Consider the following 18061-nt stretch of genomic DNA (forward strand, 5'->3'; position numbering starts at 1 on the left):
CTAATTGTGATCTCAACAGCAAAAAATATGTGAAAGTTCACAGGTGCTGACTTTCATTTTTCCCCAGGATTGCTCCACCCTCAGTCCACTCGCGCCACTTCCTCCTCAAGGCCTTCTCCGCCTCTTCCTGCCCCCACTCTGCCCCTTCCCAAGTCCCCAACCTTGCTCCGCCTCTTCCCACTCCTGCTTCATCCTCTTCCTGAGGCCCCCACTCACTGCTTTCTAGCCTCCCCAAGACCCTCCCCCAGCGATCAGCTGAGCCTGGTGGATGCTGAGCACCCAATTTTTTTTTTCCATAGATGCTCTAACTCCAAAGCACCCACGGAGTAGGCGCCTATGAAAGTTCATAAGATATCACTTAACCTATAATAACACATGTTGATGGGAAAAGGTATGAAAGGGAGGCAGAGAGACTAAATTAGACCAAAAAGGTCTACTGATATAACTCAAGGACTGTGTTAAGATCAAGTTTGGTAAACAAGGAAAGTGTGGAACCAAAAATTAGTGAACTAAAATTGGTATGTTGGAAACTATGCCTAATTGATGATGGACAAAATAATGAGGGGATAGACTTTTTTCTCCACCATTCTCCTCGTAAGTCCTTCAAGAAAGAGACTTTGAAGAGAGAGCATGCCTACTGGAGCAAACTGCACCATCATGGCTGCAATTCACATCATCTCCTGCGACCCTGGACCTTCTTCATCCTTGTCCTGAGAAATGTCCTCACCAGATCAGGCCAGAGAGGGGGACCCAGATGACATTGCCACTTCTACCAGCTCCAGCTGAATCCCAAACATCACCTGGGATGAAAGAGGATCGAACTTTAGCAGCTGCAAAAACCGATGCAGCCCATCTCAACTAACTTCTTCTTTTCTCCAAATGGACAGTTATTACCTTTAAGAGACTTTCAGCCAAAGGGATTTTTCCTTTTAATATCTCTCTCCAGCTAAAAGGAAAGATAAAAAAGGATGTTATTAAAATTAAAGCCTTAATACTTTACATTTCAAATGCTTTAACTGTTTTCCTTTATCTTTAATAAAATGTTTAAATGATTTTTAATGATGTTTGCCATGGTATTATGTGGGCTGAGGTCTCTATATAAACACTGGACTTAGTACAACATTAAACAATGTTAAACAATGACTGGGTTATATTAACATCTTTGGCCCATTCATTCCATCTGAATTAATACATTTCTCTTTCGCAATCACTCAAGTGGGCACTGTGGCAGAAGTAAGCTCCCGACAGACCAAGACACACCAACTCAAAGTGGCACCAGACCTTGCTAGAACAATAGGGGAAGCTCATGCTGCCTCTCCTCTTTCAGTGCCCCAACGATGAGTTCTCCTGGCAGGATCTGATTCTGCAAACAGCTGAGTACCTTTTGGAATGTATCCTTGTTCCTTACCAGTGAATTCCTACTCATGTAAAACTCTCATTGGAGTAAATGGATGTTTTAAGGAACTTTGACCATGCACAGTGCTAATCACATCTCAGTCAAGGTGCCAAACCCCTCCAAGGAGGTGGTCAGCACCTTGCAGGGTTTAGGGCTCAAAGCTTCCATTCTCTTTAATAAGAATGGCATGAATGTAAGAAATTGCAAGGTCTTCAAGATTATAAATTCACTCACATGGAGGACTTTTTTTTTTGCAGTTAAAAACTGTCCCAACTGTGTGGGATATGGTGAAGTTAACTATTTTTGAACATACACCTGAGAATATTTATAAACAAGACATCTAAAAAGCATTTTTAAGCCAGTGAATTGTGAGTCTGATCCTGCAATCCCTTACTCAAGTGCATAAATAAATGGGATCATCAAGGGTTTGCAGGTTCAAGACCTTATTGCTGATGAAAGGTGCTAGAGTGAGATCCCTGGGGACAAAAGCTCTGTATTTAGAACAGAATGGAACACAGGGTGACAGCTGAAGTGAAAGTTCCCCTCCTTTCCCATGATAAAATACCTGCTACTCGTAAGGATGAAAGGATAGTTCAAGCCTTTTGAAATCTTAATCTCCCTTCTGAGATGGCAAAAAGGGTGATGGTGGCAGTGGTTAACTGTAATATGAATACTTTTGGGAACTGGCCGACTCACCAAACTGATTTTATACAGGCCACTGACGCGCCAATGATTGGGAAACTATATTTGCGGATTGCTAAATGCGTTGGCTTAAGGCTATAGCACATTATCAAACAACTAAAACATCCAATCCCCCATGTGAAAAGAATTTTGAAACTTTTATTGAGAATCTAAAAGTGAGACTTTTTCCTTGGTAAAATTTATGCCTTGTGGGCTACATTTCACCACTGTATTAAAATAAATAAATAAATATAATATAAATAAAGACCGAGTAATATGCTGCCCCGGATAGCTTAACATACTTATTCCCTTTATACAATTTATTCTGACACCACTGCTTATTTACAGTGAAAGAGGCAACCAGGCAAGGCCTGAAGTCAACAACACTTAATGAATTTGCTCTTCTAGCAGAGATGGCCTTTTCTAGCATTGTCAACAATAAAAGACAGCTGCTTGTACGTCATCAATAAATACACCTCTCTTTAATTAAAAGAGTGGCAGAGTGGCTGATGCTGTGGTAGATTATTCACAAATCTAGAACAGGGGCCAGCAGCCTTTCAGAAGTGGTGTCTGAGTTCATTATTCACTTTAATTTAAGGTTTCGCGTGCTGGTAATACATTAATGTTTTAAAAGGTCTCTCTCGATAAGTCTATATATTATATAACTAACTATTGTTATATTGAATAAAAAAGGTTTTCAAATGTTTAAGAAGCTTCATTAAAATTAAATTAAAAGGTTGATCTTACGCCACTGGCCCGCTCAGCCTGCTGCTGGTCTGGGGTTCTGTTCACTGGCCGGCAGCGGGCTGAGCGGGGCCTGCAGCTGGATTCGGCTGGCAAGGGTCCGGCAGCCAGAATCCAGACCGCAGCAGCTGGGACCCCAGACCAGCAGTGGGCTGAGCGGCTCAGCCCACTGCTGCTCAGGGGTTCCATCCGAAGGCTCCTGCTAGCAGGGATCCCGACTGCCAGACCCGCTCAGCCCACTGCCAGTCTGGGGTCCCGACCCGGGGTCCCGGCCCTGCCCACATATAGTGGGTACCTACCTTCTCCCTGGTTCTGGCCCATTCTCTTCCTCTCGCTGCACTGAGCTGAGGGTGGGAGTGCACTGAGCACAGGCCTGCGGGTGAAGGCTCTGGCCAGGAGCTAGAATGAGGGAGGGGGCGCAGGTTTGGGGTAGGAGGTCTGGGTGTGGGGCACTTACTTGGGCAGCTCCCATTTGGTGTGAGGGGTGCAGGTGGGAATGTGTGTGTGGGGTGCAGGAGCTCCTGTTTGGTGCTCAGGGTGGGGGTGAGGATGTGGGGGGTGCAAGAGTCAGGATGTGGGGAGTGCATGGGGTGTGGGGGGGCTGGTATGTGGGTTGGTGCAAGAGTCAGGGCAGAGGGCTGGAGGCATGTGAGGAGGTGCAGATATCGGGGGGGGGGCTGGGTATGTGTGAGGGTGCCAGAGTCAAGACTGGGGTCATGGGGTGTGTGTGTGAAGGAGTCAAGCAGAGGGCTGGGTGTGTATGAAGGGGTACAGGGCTCAGAGCAGGGGCTGGGGAGTGTGCAGGGCACAGGGCTCAGGGCAGAGGGCTGTGTGTGTGTGAGGGGGGATCAGGGCAGAGGGCTGGGGTGTGTGTGAGGGGGGGTCAGTGCAGGGGGCTGGAGGGGATATGTCCCTATTCCACCCCCCCTTCCCCTAGGCCCTGTCCCCGCTTCCTCTCTGCCTTCGCTGGGAGCAGAAAGCAGGCTGACTCTGCTCCTTCCCAACCCCCTCCCTCACGAGGGCCATCAGCTGATCGGCTGGCAGGGAGGAAGGAACAGAGAGGCAGAGGAGGGACAGGAACCCAGCACACTGTGGGAAGAGGAAGAGAAGCTGGCAGGACCAAGCTTCTGCCTCTTGCCCCCTGCCCTCTTGGGGGGGGGCGGGGAGCGGAGGGAGGAGAAGAGCTGGTTGGGCTGGGCCAGACTGGGTCGGGCTGGGCAAGACTTTTAATGGCACCCTGCTGCCTGCCAGGACTCCGGAAGGCAGCAGCATGCTACAAAAATTGGCTCATGTGCCGTCTTTGGCACGCGTGCCATAGGTTGCCGACCCCTAATCTAGAATATATGATATGACACTTTAGGGTTCATACCACACCATTAAGGGGTTGTGTCATCACCTGCCCTGCAACTCTGGGTGCCTATGTTATGCCACTGTGGCTCACAGTCCAGACACCAACAGCCAGACTACAAACATACAGGTCATACCCTGACTTCCACAGCTCAGTTATTTTATGCAGGGTGACTCCAACACCTCCCCAGTTCCAAATTTACCCCAAAATGCCTGCTCTGCAGTTCTCAGCGCTCTCATTGAACACTTATAGAAGTTATTAAGTTTGTTGTTCCTTTAAAGAGACAATCAGGGCTGACTTTAAGCTGATTCCTCAGAATCGGGCCCCGCACCTAAGAGGGCCCTGCACTTTAGGCGCCTTTTTAATTTAAAATTATTATTTTTTTGCATACTCGGTGGGGGTCCTTTACTCGCTTCAGGTCTTCAGCGGCATTTCAGTGGCGGGGCATCCAGAGCGAGTGAAGGGCCCCCCACCGCCGAAGTGCCGGTGAAGACCTGGACCACCGCCAGATATTGTTATGATATGAATATGGCATAACTAAAATATTTTATGCAAGATGGATCATGTAAGATATCATTGGAAAGGTTATGTTTTACTGAATATGATTATCCTATTAGTATAAGTGTATCATTTCTGTATCTGAAGTTAGGAATATTGACTATGTAACAATTACAACTGCAGTTACACCGGGGAAACACCCATCAGACAGTATGCAATCAGCCTTGATGAGGCATTAGCAAAGATGATGAGTCTTTGAAGATATTGATCTCTCGCACTCCTTGAATTCCTTCCTGTGGACATTACAAATAAACCTTGTCTCATGATTGCTTTAACACTGCACGGTCACCTGATGGTGTCACCTGGTACGGAGTACTACCTTGGACACTGGAAACAAAGGATTCCTGCCTTATGTAAATTCTACTTAAAGCTGGGAAATGAGTCAATCAGCACTCTTTTCCACTGCCTCCCTGCCCAAGAAGGAAGACTGCTGAAAACGCCTGAAGAAACAAAGAAACTAAGCTGGGGCAAAGCAAGGGCTGAGTCCAGGCTGAGATAGGGGTCTAGCCTGTGAAGAGAAATAACTGGAACTCTGAGCTTCAGAAACTCTGCACCCTGCCTAAAACAACATTTAGGGTGAGAAATTACTATTTGTAACCTGTTTCTTTAGTGTATTAAGCTTAGTTTGCATGTTTTGTTTTATTTGCTCAATAATCTGCTTTGTTCTGCTTGCTATCCCTTATAATCACTTAAAATTTACCTTTTGTAGTTAATAAACTTATTTTTTTTGTTTATTCCAAAACTCAGTTTGTGCAATTCATATTGGGGGGAGAGGAGGGAATGCTGTGCATATCTCTCTCCACATTGAGGAAGGGGGCAATTTTTATGAGCTTGCACTATACAGATCTTTCTATACAGCAAAAGACAATATTATGTTACATGTCAGTGCGGGGTAAATCATTTACATATAAATCACAAAGATGTGATTTTAGTCTATATCTGCAGCTGGGTGTGTGCTAGAGAAGGCTTGAAGGCCTGGCACAGCAAGGACAGGGTGAGGAAGAACAGGCTGGTGGAATGGGTGGGCTCAGTGCGACTCCAGTATATCAGGTGGCATCCTGGACGGGGTCATCCAACCCGTCACAACAAGGGGAAACCAGATTTCATGATGCATTCTTCATGGCCATGAATTTGATAGGGCTCTATTTATAGTAAAAGTAAAACGAGTTTACTTAAAAGGGATAAGATTAAGTGATACCAAGTATAAAGAATTAAGATAGAAAGAGTTACAAGCAAACGAACGTAAAAAATATGCTTCTAAAAGATTAAAAATTATTTTCAGCAACTCACAATCTTTGCCTATGCATGTTTTTTAACTAACCTCAGTTCCCACAGACTTCAACACCCCCTTTATTGAAGGATCCCATGTTCTGTAATTTTAAGTGCTCTCTAGGCCCTTGAATCCCTCAAGTGATGGTTACCAAAATGACTTTCTGTTTCTGCGTATGTCTCCCAATGATCACCGACTCTGTTATATGAGGCAGGAAGGCTTCCTGCTGTTCTTCTCTTCTAGTTGACTTCCCATCCTCCTACTGATTTGTATGTAAATAGGGCTCCCATTGTTTCGATTCCATTATGCTCAATCTACATTGGAGACAGGTAGATAGCTGCCTTCCCTCTGTCTGGGAGAAAACCTGTTTCTCCCTATCATGGGTCACAGACTGTAAAGCATAATGTGAAGTGAGTATCCGTATTTCCTCCTATAACGTTAATGCACACATTTAACAATATTAATCACCAGTGTGTCACAGGCTTTCAGAAAAGACCTTACTTGATACCCTTTTATAATAAAATAATATGATATACAATGAGTTGATTTAATTGCTTTTCATTTAAGGTTCATATCCCCTGTCTTTATGGAACCACAAACCTTTGAAATGTATTCTCAGATAAAGTTCCTTTTCTCCTGCTGGGATCTAGATGCCATGCTGTCCTCCCCTCTGATTGTTAGCTTGATAGTTTTGTTCATTTTATTTGTAAATATACCTTCACCGTCTCTGCATGATGACAAGGCTGGTCAGACAAGCAAATACGCATGTACTTTATGTACTTCAATATTATGTACTGAATATGTCTGCTACCCCTATTCCTTTATATAAGGCACACCATGCTTACGCATTGCTTGCCAGATTTTAAGAACATAATTTTAGCACATATTTATAACTTTTTGTACACAGCTTGTACATACACCATGCAAAAATATTAATGATCAGGGAGTTATTAGTTCTCCAATGATATATTATGTGCCACCTTTTGGGTATATATCATGACAATCATGTGTTAGGGGTAGTGAGTATTTCAGGCCTGACAAGAGTTGCTGACAGAGAACAGTTAACTACCAATGGGCCTCTGGGTCACAGATGGGCAGAGCCATGTATCTTCTGTTTCCTTTCCCCTTCAATGCTAGTGATAAAATACTCCCTGCTCTTTTCCATTTTAGTTATGGCAACTGGTCTAACCTGTTTTTGAATATGTCTTTATAATACCCCACTCAGTGCTCAGATTTTGTAACTGCTCGCTTTTTATTTTTTTTCACCAAAGCCTGTCTTTTTTTACAGACAAGTGAAATAAGTTTATAATTAATAGTTGAATAAAATTCATTATAGGATTAAGGTAATCACAGAAAATGGAAAAATAGAGAAGGAAAACTAAGTTATATAAAAGGTCTGGATTGCATTGTTATATTTTAGTTCAGAACCCAATGGAACATTCCCAGAGCTCACTTCAATTTTGTGCTAGTGGATCTCATGGAAAAAGAGAACTGTGTCAGTGCATTTGCAGCCACTTCCTACAGCTGAAATGTTTATGGAAACTCCTGCCTCTTAAAACACACACACAGGCTGTGAATATATCTGCTACCCCTATTATGCCTCAGCTGTCTAGGGAGTTCCTTGAAGGCAGGATCTGCAACTCTCTTACACCTTGTTTAATCATTTACACATGTGTAAAGTGATGCTACAAAATCAGTATGGTATTTACCATTCCTGTAGGGCAGGTGTAAGTGACTACAGGTGTGAGGAAATAGAAAACCAGGTTCTGACTTCTGAGGCTTAATATTGAAGTACATAAACTTTATTCATCACATGTGCTCTGTATGCTTTGTCACTCAGGAATTCCTGAAGTCTGCCTCTGACTAAAACCTGGGATGCGTTTTCTGGGGTAACCTCTCTTTTTTGGTTCTCTTCATCCTTCTCAGGAATCTGTGGAGATTGTCCTCAGGACATTACACCTCCAATGTGCTTGAAGGAAAAAAGTATATTCTTCAGCCATTGCACATATAAATGTAAATCTTCAGTTCACCTTTCCTGTCCATGGAAGGAAGCCCAGAGACCGACTCCTGAAAGACAATGTAAGAATGAAAGACTGTGGGGAAACAAGGTGGGTGAGGTAATATTTCTTATTGCACTACCTTCAGTTGGTGAGAAAGACAAGTTTTGGAGCTTTTACACGTGTGGGGGAACTCATCTAGTGTTGCAGGGCAGATTTGGACTGAGGAGAAGAGCTCAAAGGCATTTTTAAAAAGTGGTAATGACTGCATGGAACAAGCCTAATTAACCCTCTGAATTAATTGTTTCCTTGCTTGCAAAATTGCATTTTCTTGAGCCTTCCATTTAATTTAATCTTTTGTATCATTCACTACTTGAAGCATTAAGCAGTAGGATTCTTTTCTGAATTCCAAGTGAGGTGCCAATGTAGTGTCAGTTCAGAGAAATATATGCTGAAGTACAGCTTCTGCTCTCAGAATACAGTTTCTGGAGGCATCCCTGGTCATCTCCCACTAGCACATTTTTCCTTCCAGTGGGCAGGATAAATGAGGAATTCAGATTTCCCGTTCAAAATGTGGGGTTATTTTTTCAATGGGGAGGGATGACAGGTGGCTCTTCAGATTTCATACACTCATTTAATGTGTTGCAGCAGCAGTAACACTGAGTTGCTCTTGGAACCATTGGAACTACTAGCTCAGGAAATGAGAAATGCACTGTTCAACGACAAATGAGAAATACTAACCTAATAGTCACAGGCTCATTTAATAAAAAATATCAGCCTGTGATTAGCTTAAATATGCACTGAAGACAAGAAAAACTCATATTTATTATGGCTATTGATTCCCTTCCCCTATCCCCCCAACAGCTTGAATTCTATGCTACATTTCCCTTTAGATCAGGGAAGAAATGAGATGCCAGTTTGAAAATGCTCAAGATACACAAACAGACATTCTGGGACATGAAATGAACGGTATGTAAGAAAAAAACAGAAGTCTTTCTTTTAAAAGGCAACAGGCCAAACTAGAACCCAGCTGTTAAAAATAGTAGTTTTTCATGTAATAAATTTCAAATAAGAGAGAAGTATATTTTTGTTACATAAATATTGATGTTGTGGAAACACTTCTGAATCAATTTGATTTGTAAACAATTCTACAGCATTTATTGATTCTGAGATAAGTTGCTAGAAGTCTTTGTTTTATATTAGCTTTTCTATGCTATATTGTAGACTTTTCTGAATGCTTTTCACTGGTGAGCGGGATTATCAAAAACAGCACAAGAAATTTCATATGCCACCAAATTTTGATTAACATGTTTGAGAGAAGCAAAGGAGATTATCAGTATAACTGAAAGACAGAGTGTGACCTGAATAGTGTCCTACAGCTAAACAAACAAGCAAACACACAAACCCAACATCAGGGAAAAACAAATTAGAAAAACTAACATGATCCAGTGAATAAATAGGAAGCAACTTCTTTTTGATGAGTATAGCTACCCAATGGGAGAATTTATGTTTGATAATCACAATGGTCATTGCAATCACTCTCTCTGTATACCAAAGATGAGGTATGGAACTAAGATCCCAAACAAGAGACATGGGGAAAAAAACAGCACAGAATGCATTATTAGATAACATTAATTTAATTACTTTAAGCAGAAACTATGATCCAGTGGGACAAAGAATCAGGAAGCTGTAATTAAGTCCTGACTCTGCTGTTGCCTGAGCTTGACCAAATCACTTAGACAAAACTATGACCAGTTGTCTGTAAATGAGTATAACAATAATTGGCATAATAGTTATAAAAATGGGCGCAACAAAGACAGTATTTGAAAAGTTTGCAAAGTTGTTGAGAATTATATGAAAGCTGCAAAGTATAATTGCTTTAGGATAAACAGAATTATTGATTAGATCAGTTGTGTGATTCAACATTTTGATGGAAATAGAGAGAACATCAACTTTAATGGGAAAGTACTATGATTGCATCCAAATCAAGGGACAGTTGAAGTGTAACCATAACTGTCTTAAAGGAAATCCTGGATTTAAACACTTCAGAGGGGTAGCATACATACTGTTTGTGTACACAAATGCACATAGGGTGACCAGATGTCCCGATTTTATAGGGACAGTTCTGATATTTGGGGCTTTTTTAATATGGGCTCTATTACCCCCCCCCCCCATTTTCACACTTGCTATCTGGTCACCCTAAATGGACATAGGGTATAGGTGCACAAACTCAGACCCATCTAGGCATACAAGTTCACAGCTACCCATGCATTAACACAAAAGAATATACACTCAGTCACGTACACTGACCCATGTTGATGCCCAGCTTCACCCCCAACCACAATTGTCATGCACAGATACATACTCCAATGCATCTGTGTACAGGTGCACATTGTCCAATGCACAAGCATGCACACACTCACTGTCCTGCTGCCACACTTCTACACCCACCAGTGTTGCTCTGCAACTCACGAATAACCAGAAACACACTCACATAGACTCCCATCCACCCACTTAGCCACACCAGATTCCACCCCCCCCACCCATTCACGGGGCAGATTCCTACACAGAAACACACCACAGTCATAGCCTCTTGCTCTGCCATTGCCTATGCTAATACACGTACCCTCAACACACAATGCACTTCCTGCCCCCAGCTCCAGCGCACCCAAGTACCAAAGCTCTCCTGCCCCCAGTGCTCCCCCGCCAATGCCCCCCAAGCAAACGGACTCCGTCCTCGCTTGTCCTTTTGGGGCCAGAACCACGAGGGAAAATTTAACCCCTCCTCCTCCGATGCGCAGCGGGACACGGCGCTGGTGCAGCGTCCGCCCGGGCAGGGCCATCCGTGCGCTGGCGCCGCTCGCGTCCCCACACGGGCAACCCAGGAGGGCTCCGGGCCCAGCGGCTCTTTAACCCTTGCCCTGCCGCGCAGCGCGCCCGACAGCTCCGGGGAGGGCCTCGGCGGGGGGGCAGAGCGAGCCGCTCCCTCCCGGCCCGGCCCAGGCGGCAGGAGGAGCAGGGCGCGGAGCGCAGACATGGCGGCCAACATGTACCGAGTGGGAGGTATGTGGGGTCCGGGGAGCGCCGGCCCTGCCGCCCGGGCTCTGCCCCCCGGGCCGGGCGTGCGCTGCGCGCAGCGTGCTGGGGAGTAGGGAGCCTGGCGCACACCCCAGCCCCCCACGCCCAGCCCAGGGAGCAAGCGCCCCACGCCCCCGGGGGGGGGGCCCAGCGGGGCCTGGGGAGGGGAATGAGTCAGCCCCCCCCGCCCCGCCCCGGAGACGAGGGAGCCCAGCCCTCTGCCTGCGCAGGGAAATGGGCTCAGCCCCTAGAGCAGGACAGGGGTGGCAGCACCCCCGCGAGGGAAGGTGGGGAGCATCCTCTGCCCCCCGGGGGAGGGAAAGGGGCAGGGCAGTGCCGTGCCCCCAAAGGTCAATGGGAACGGGCTCAGTAGGCTGCCCAAGCTGCGATCACATGTTGTCTGCAACCAGCCACCACCAGGGGATGCAACAGGGGCAGTGTCTCCCAGAAGAAATGGGGAGCTGGTCTCCCAGGAGGACAGAGAAGGAGGTCACTACTCCCGCCCCAGGATGTGCTAAAGTTATCCAGTGACAGCCCTCCTGGGGAGTAGTCTTCCCCACCAGGAAGGAGGAAAGGGCCAGACCTGATGGGAATGGGCAACCTGTGTCCATCCAGAGGTTTCTGCCGCACAGAAACATCTCGCCTTGTTTATTATTGCCTAGTGTGTTTGGTTACCTGTAAGGAAAAGTTTCCATACACCCTCTCCCCATTCCTTCCCCCAAGTTAAGTAATAAGTCAAGTTGGGTTGTTGTTATCTTGCCACCCATCAGCTTGGCTCCTGTGGGAACCACTGTGTTGGGTGCAGGGTGCATTCGCACAAGGGAAATGGATGCCAGTTAGAGACTAAAGGAGGCTATGGAAAAACACAATAACAATTTTCCACTCCCACACAATAAAATGCCCCGTGCAATGTTTACAATCATGTGATTGGTGCCAAAGGAAAAGCTGAAGTTAGCTTTTCCAGACCATCTCACTGTTCAGTAGCATTCCTCTCCCAATCAATCCCCAAACCAGCACCCTAGCGTATCAGGGAAGAGACAAAGGACAAAGACTGGACAGGGCCCCTGAATGTCCTGGTCTGGTCAAATCACATGCTAATGAGATCTGAATTAAAGATAGTAAAAGTGATGAAGGTGAAATCAATTCCATCCTGTCTGACCCTCCCAAAAGGTCAACTGCACAAATACAGTGTGGGAAATGACTGCTTAGGAAGGAGTATAGCAGAAAAGGATCTAGGGGTTATAGTGGACCACAAACTAAATATGAGTCAACAATGTTTTACAGTTGAAAAAAAAAAGCAAATATTGTTATGGGGTGTGTTAGCAGGAGTGTTATAGGTAAGACACGAGAAGTAATTTTTCTCCTCTACTGGGCACTGATAAGCAGGATGGGAAGGGAAAACGGGACACCCCCGGGCCAGCCCGAAACATAGCCTGCCTGTCCCCCTCTCCCGAGCCCTGCCTGCTTCTCTCTCACACGGTGCTGGACTGAGTTTCCCCTCGTCTCCCAGTGCATGGAGCCAGCCCCAGCCCCGCTGTGTGGGGCTGGCCCAAGCCCCAGCACAGCCCACTCACAAGCACCCTTCCCCCTATGCCCCCCTTCTCACCGTGCATGGGATTGTTCCTCTGAGCTCCACTGCCCATCCATGGAGCCGTCTGAGGCCTCCCCCTGTACACGGGACAGGATGGCTGGCCTGAGCTGCTGTCCTTAGCCGTCACTCCAGCACAGGGCTGCAGTTGCCACTGCCCCGCCCCTTCCCCCGCATGTTCCTCCACACCCCATTAGGGGTCCTACCCCACCTTTTTGGCAAAACTGCATTTTTCCTGTTTGCTCTTGCTAACACATGATCAAGAGCAAACGGGACAAATGCCCAGTTTTGTCAAAACAGGACGGCTGAGACAGGGTCTAAAAAAAGGAATGTTCTGGCCAAAATGGGACGTATGGTCACCCTTCTGTTAAGGCATCAACTGGAATACTGACAGGTTTCAGAGTAGCAGCCGTGTTAGTCTGTATCCGCAAAAAGAACAGGAGTACTTGTGGCGCCTCAGAGACTAACACATTTATTTGAGCATAAGCTTTCGTGGGCTACAGCCCACTTCTTCGGATGCATGGAGTGGAACATATATTGAGGAGAAGAAGTTAGTGGAGGTGTGAGATTTAGGCTGTTCAATGTTTGTATGGCTCAGGCGCCCCCGTCCCTATTTAACTAAGGATACTGTTTTGTTCTGGGCCACACTTTGGGAAGATGTGGCTGAAGGGAGAAAGACCGAGGAGCGCCAACCAACTGATTCAGTTAGAAACATGACGCTCTTCGGAAAAATGTGACAAAAGGTGTTTTTTGTTGGAGACGACTGGGATGGCATGTTTAAAAACGCTTGTTATAAAGGGCTGATGATACTTTTTCTCGTTATGCCTGAGAGGACAGAGTATGGCTAATTAGCAAGGAGATTTGCATGAGAGTTCGTGGAATTCATCATTTGAGGTTTGTAGATCCGGGTTAGTCAACATCCTGTCAGGATGGGCTAATATTTTTATGTTCTGCCTCAGGCAGATGACTGGCCCGGCATGACCACTAGATGTCTTCATTACATCTATGATTCTGTGATGTGTGTATGCACAAGCCCTCTTTTCTCAGAGGGAATTTAGTTGTGCGCTGTGACCTTTTTTGTTGAGTTTCTTACGAAGTCTAGTGAGTCTGGGCAGATTCGTCTTCCCACTGCTTAATTTTGGATTCTCAATATGGGGATTTTAGAGGACATGAATTAGGTAGGGTGCACCATCCCTCATCTAACTTAAATGAGAATGGTATCCTGGAATGTTTGGGTGTATGCTCCTCAGTATGGGGTTGAACACCTCTACTGCTACACATCCGCCATCCCACTAATGTACCACGTGATTACTTTCTTTTTGCTGATTAACCGACATTCCTTTTCTAACTCCTCCTTCCTTTTTTTTCCCTTTATTAATGGTATTGAGATGAAGTTTGGGGGCAGACTAGTTTACGCTGTATGTTACGTTTTCCCTGCGGTTAATTTCTACGTTTCCATCGTGTGTCAATTCTACCATTATGCAGGATGCAAATAAAATTCCGTCAGAATTAATAGCTACCAAGTATTGTTTGAATTTTGGTGGAACATCTTTGTGAGACTTTCCAGAGAAAATAGATTTTGAGAGACTGGATTGACGGAAACATGTTGTTTTTGTTCATCATTGATGTGTAGTAGATAAACTTTTGACCATGTGAAGCTGAAGAGTCTTCCTTGTCCCTTTTGAAAAATATTTTGTAGCTATGAAACTAGCTGCATATTCAAGTAGAGGAAGAATCTCACAATGACATTCAGTGGATCTGGGAATTTATTGCCAGTTACTGTGTTTGTTGCAAATTTATTTACGGAAATAAATGTCAGCAAGAAGCAAGGCTATGATGCATCCACCAAGTACGTTTCGTTCGTTTATCTGGACTACTGTACTTATGATACTTCCAAATTTGCTAGGAAATTTTACAGTAGCATATTTTCTAAAAATAACAATCTGTCTCAGTATATTACCAAACCTCACTGTACAGTACAAAACCGAGGGTAAATCATTCTGAGGAGGTTGATGGAGACTGCCAGTTGTTAAAGCGGATTTATAAGTACGTGAATTAAATGAAGTGCATTGTGACTTTGATCCTACAACGATTTATGGCACATACTTAACTTACAAGTCATTGGAATGTTCATGAGTGTGGAAGTTAAACACATGTAATCTTTCTGCAGAATCAGGGCCTTGGATGACGGTTTAGTTTTTTTTAGTTAATCCCAAAGTGTATCGAGCTTATTGATTCAAAACAAAACAAATCTCAAAATCGTTGAAATAATTGAGATATACATCTGGCTATTGAATATAATGAAGTACGCTGCTTTTTTGGCAAACCTCCTAGAGCAGAGGTCGGCAAACCTTTCAGAAGTGAGCTGTGCAAGTCTTCATTTATTCACTCTATTTAAGGTTTTGCATGCCAGTAATATACATTTTAACGTTTTTAGAGGTCTCTTTCTACAAGTCGATAAATATATAACTACACTAACTATTGTTTTATGTAAAGTAAATAAGGTTTTTAAAATGCTTAAGAAGCTTCATTTAAAATTAAATTAAAATGCAGAGCCGCCTGGACTGGTGGCAAGGACTTGGGCAGTGTGAGTGCCACTGAAAATCAGCTCGCATGCTGCCTTCGGCACGCGTGCCATAGGTTTCCTACCCCTGCTCGAGAGTTAGGGGACTTGTACATTGGCAAAAACAACATTCTACAAATACTCCTTCTGAAATAATTACATATCTCTCTGCCTTTTGTTACAGATTATGTTTATTTTGAAAACTCCTCAAGCAATCCATATCTGATCAGGCGAATAGAAGAACTTAACAAGGTACATGAATATGTAAAAATCCTATACACTACTTCATAAAACCCAATGTAACTCTCAGACTAGTGCATATGTGTAATTCTTCCTAAAATTCAAACAGTATTTTCCCAGCTCTTGAATGATTTCCATAAACATGATTTCTGAATGCTGTGATGTTTTGGAGATTTGTGTGTACATTATACACAAATATTACTTGTTGAAAGACTGCTATGTGATCTGTTATAATTCTCCACTACGTGGAAAAACTGCCAGTACATCTTGATCAGGATGATGATTCTTTTTAAAAATCCAAAACCAAACCTTCCACAAGGCTGTGGGCCTGTATGCTCAGGAGCTTGGTAACGGCATGAATTATTTCACCTTTCTGATGATATAGTCCAAGATGGTAGTTACCATAAGTTCTCACCATTTAATGTCTGTTCAGTGGCATGTGAGAAATGACTTGAGATTCTCACAGTTCCCAATGGATAGATGTCCAGATAATATAAACTGCTACACCACTGAAGTCATTTGCACCCTTTGTTGGCAGTCTTTGAATAGGCACCACAGATTTGAATGGCCATGGAGACTCAACTCTCTATCTTCATCCTTAGGGAAAGTTTTCCTACGGCAGGATTGAGGCTATTTGATGTGGTAGTATGGGGAAGCATGAAGGCCTGTCATAAAGTCTCTTGTTACCGAGACTATATTATTTTTATAAAACATTCTGCAGTTTATTTACTAATGTAAGTGTTGATAATAGTTCTTTATCACACAAGTAAAGTTCTCATATCAAAATAAATGATGAAACTAAAGTGTATTTTGTAGTGTCAAAATATAATTTTTTTTAAAAAGTGTTTTTTAAAACCTATTTTTAATTCACAAAATTTGGTAATCTGCAAGGGGTCTTCCTGTTGTTCTTTCCTCTGTATTCATTTTTAGAGCTATCTGAGACCACTGCTAATACTTGCACCTCACAAATTTTATAATCAGTTTGGACTTCTATTGGAATACAGTATGTTTTATTTACTGTAAATGAAGTGATTCCAATAATGTTCTAAGTGTAATGTTTATTACCTTTAAACTGGATTGCCATAATGTAATCTTGTTGGTGGGATGTAGGGCACAGTCGTTCATTGATTTTTAAAACAGAGTGGTTTCTAGGATTTAGTCCAGATTCCTAATGGGGAAGTATGTATCTTTCATGCGTTAAGGGCATCAAATTAAGAAGAAAGAAAACTGAAAAAACATGTTTTTATTTTGTTTTTTACATATACACACTTACATTTTAAAAAAAAGAAAACTAAAACATGGTGAAACTCTCAACTGTCACATTAATCTATTTTAAAGAGAGCATGTAAACGGTTTGGAACACACTGCTAATTTTTTAATACTATTGCACTGGATTTTGACGCTTATTCCTATAGCATGAAAACATGGGGTATGAACTATGGGCTCATGATTTTAAATAGTTGAAGTTTTTCATTGGTGATGGTAGTCACGCACAAAATTATTGGCATGTCTTTTACAAGGTTATTACTACATATGAGCTTTTTTGACCATGAATGCCTCTGCTGCCTGTAGGGTCCCTTCTTTGTTCACTGCAGAAATTGTGAATGAAACAGGAGGATGAGACAGTGAATAGTGTAAAAGGAATAAGACAGAAGGATGCAGGAGGAGAGGGATGGTAAAAATTATTTAAGTGTTAGCAGAATATTGCCAGTCTCATGCTAAGGAGCTAAGCCCCAGTAGTAAGAATCCTACAGGATGATGTCCTCAAAGGAGAATTGTAAGGTAGGTAATTTTTCCATCTAGTTAGCTGAAGTAAGAGAATTTGTCAAATAAACTTTAATGGGTTATATTGAACATAGTTTAAATGAAATTGACATAGTAATTTGAAATGCACATTTGCTTACAAAAAAGGAGTTAAAAAGAAATGTTAAATAAACTTTTAATATTTATGGGTTTTCTAAAGAGTTCTTACCTTAAAATGAAATTGTCATTAGTCCTAATAACAAAATAACACTATAAGTAATTTTTTGCTGTCAGTATAAATGCTCTAATGAAGTGAGCTGTAGTTAGTATGGGCTTGCTCCTTGAAACCCTTACTTATGTGAGTACTCACATGGATAGTTCTAAATCACGCAAGCAGTCCCAATGTAGTCAATGTGATTAAATGCTGGAGGATTGGGTATATATGATTCTAACAGTTCAGTAGAGTGAGGACAGACCTTGACTTGACTAATTTATTTTATTTTCTAGACTGCTAATGGCAACGTGGAAGCAAAAGTTGTGTGCTTTTACAGACGACGAGACATTTCCAACAGCCTTATAATGCTTGCAGATAAACATGCTAGTAAGTTGATTGTTGTTTTTGATTTTTAACATTAATTGCACCAATTCAGCAGTTATAAAATTGCAGTTACCATGTTGGCCATAGGGATGTTTGTTTTCCTTTTAGGTGTCAATTAATGTGATTTGTGCCATACACTGATCCTGCGTCTAGGCCCGTGTTTCTCAAACTGGGGTTGCCGCTTGTGTAGGGAAGCTGGGCCGGTTTGTTTACCTTCCCCGTCCTCAGGTCTGGCCGATCTCGGCTCCCACTGGCTG

The 18061-nt window shown here is 43.4% G+C and overlaps 1 long non-coding RNA gene across 1 annotated transcript; it reads left to right on the forward strand.

The window, feature by feature from the left end:
- The first annotated feature begins 10960 nt into the window (after positions 1–10960).
- LOC116835106 (uncharacterized) lies at positions 10961–17801 on the forward strand. Its single transcript, XR_004376124.2, has 3 exons — positions 10961–11057; positions 15408–15475; positions 17714–17801. It is a non-coding gene; the product is annotated as an uncharacterized LOC116835106 (long non-coding RNA).
- The last annotated feature ends 260 nt before the right edge of the window (positions 17802–18061 follow it).

Source organism: Chelonoidis abingdonii, chromosome 3, assembly GCF_003597395.2.
Source record: "Chelonoidis abingdonii isolate Lonesome George chromosome 3, CheloAbing_2.0, whole genome shotgun sequence".
Classification (NCBI taxonomy): domain Eukaryota; kingdom Metazoa; phylum Chordata; order Testudines; family Testudinidae; genus Chelonoidis; species Chelonoidis abingdonii.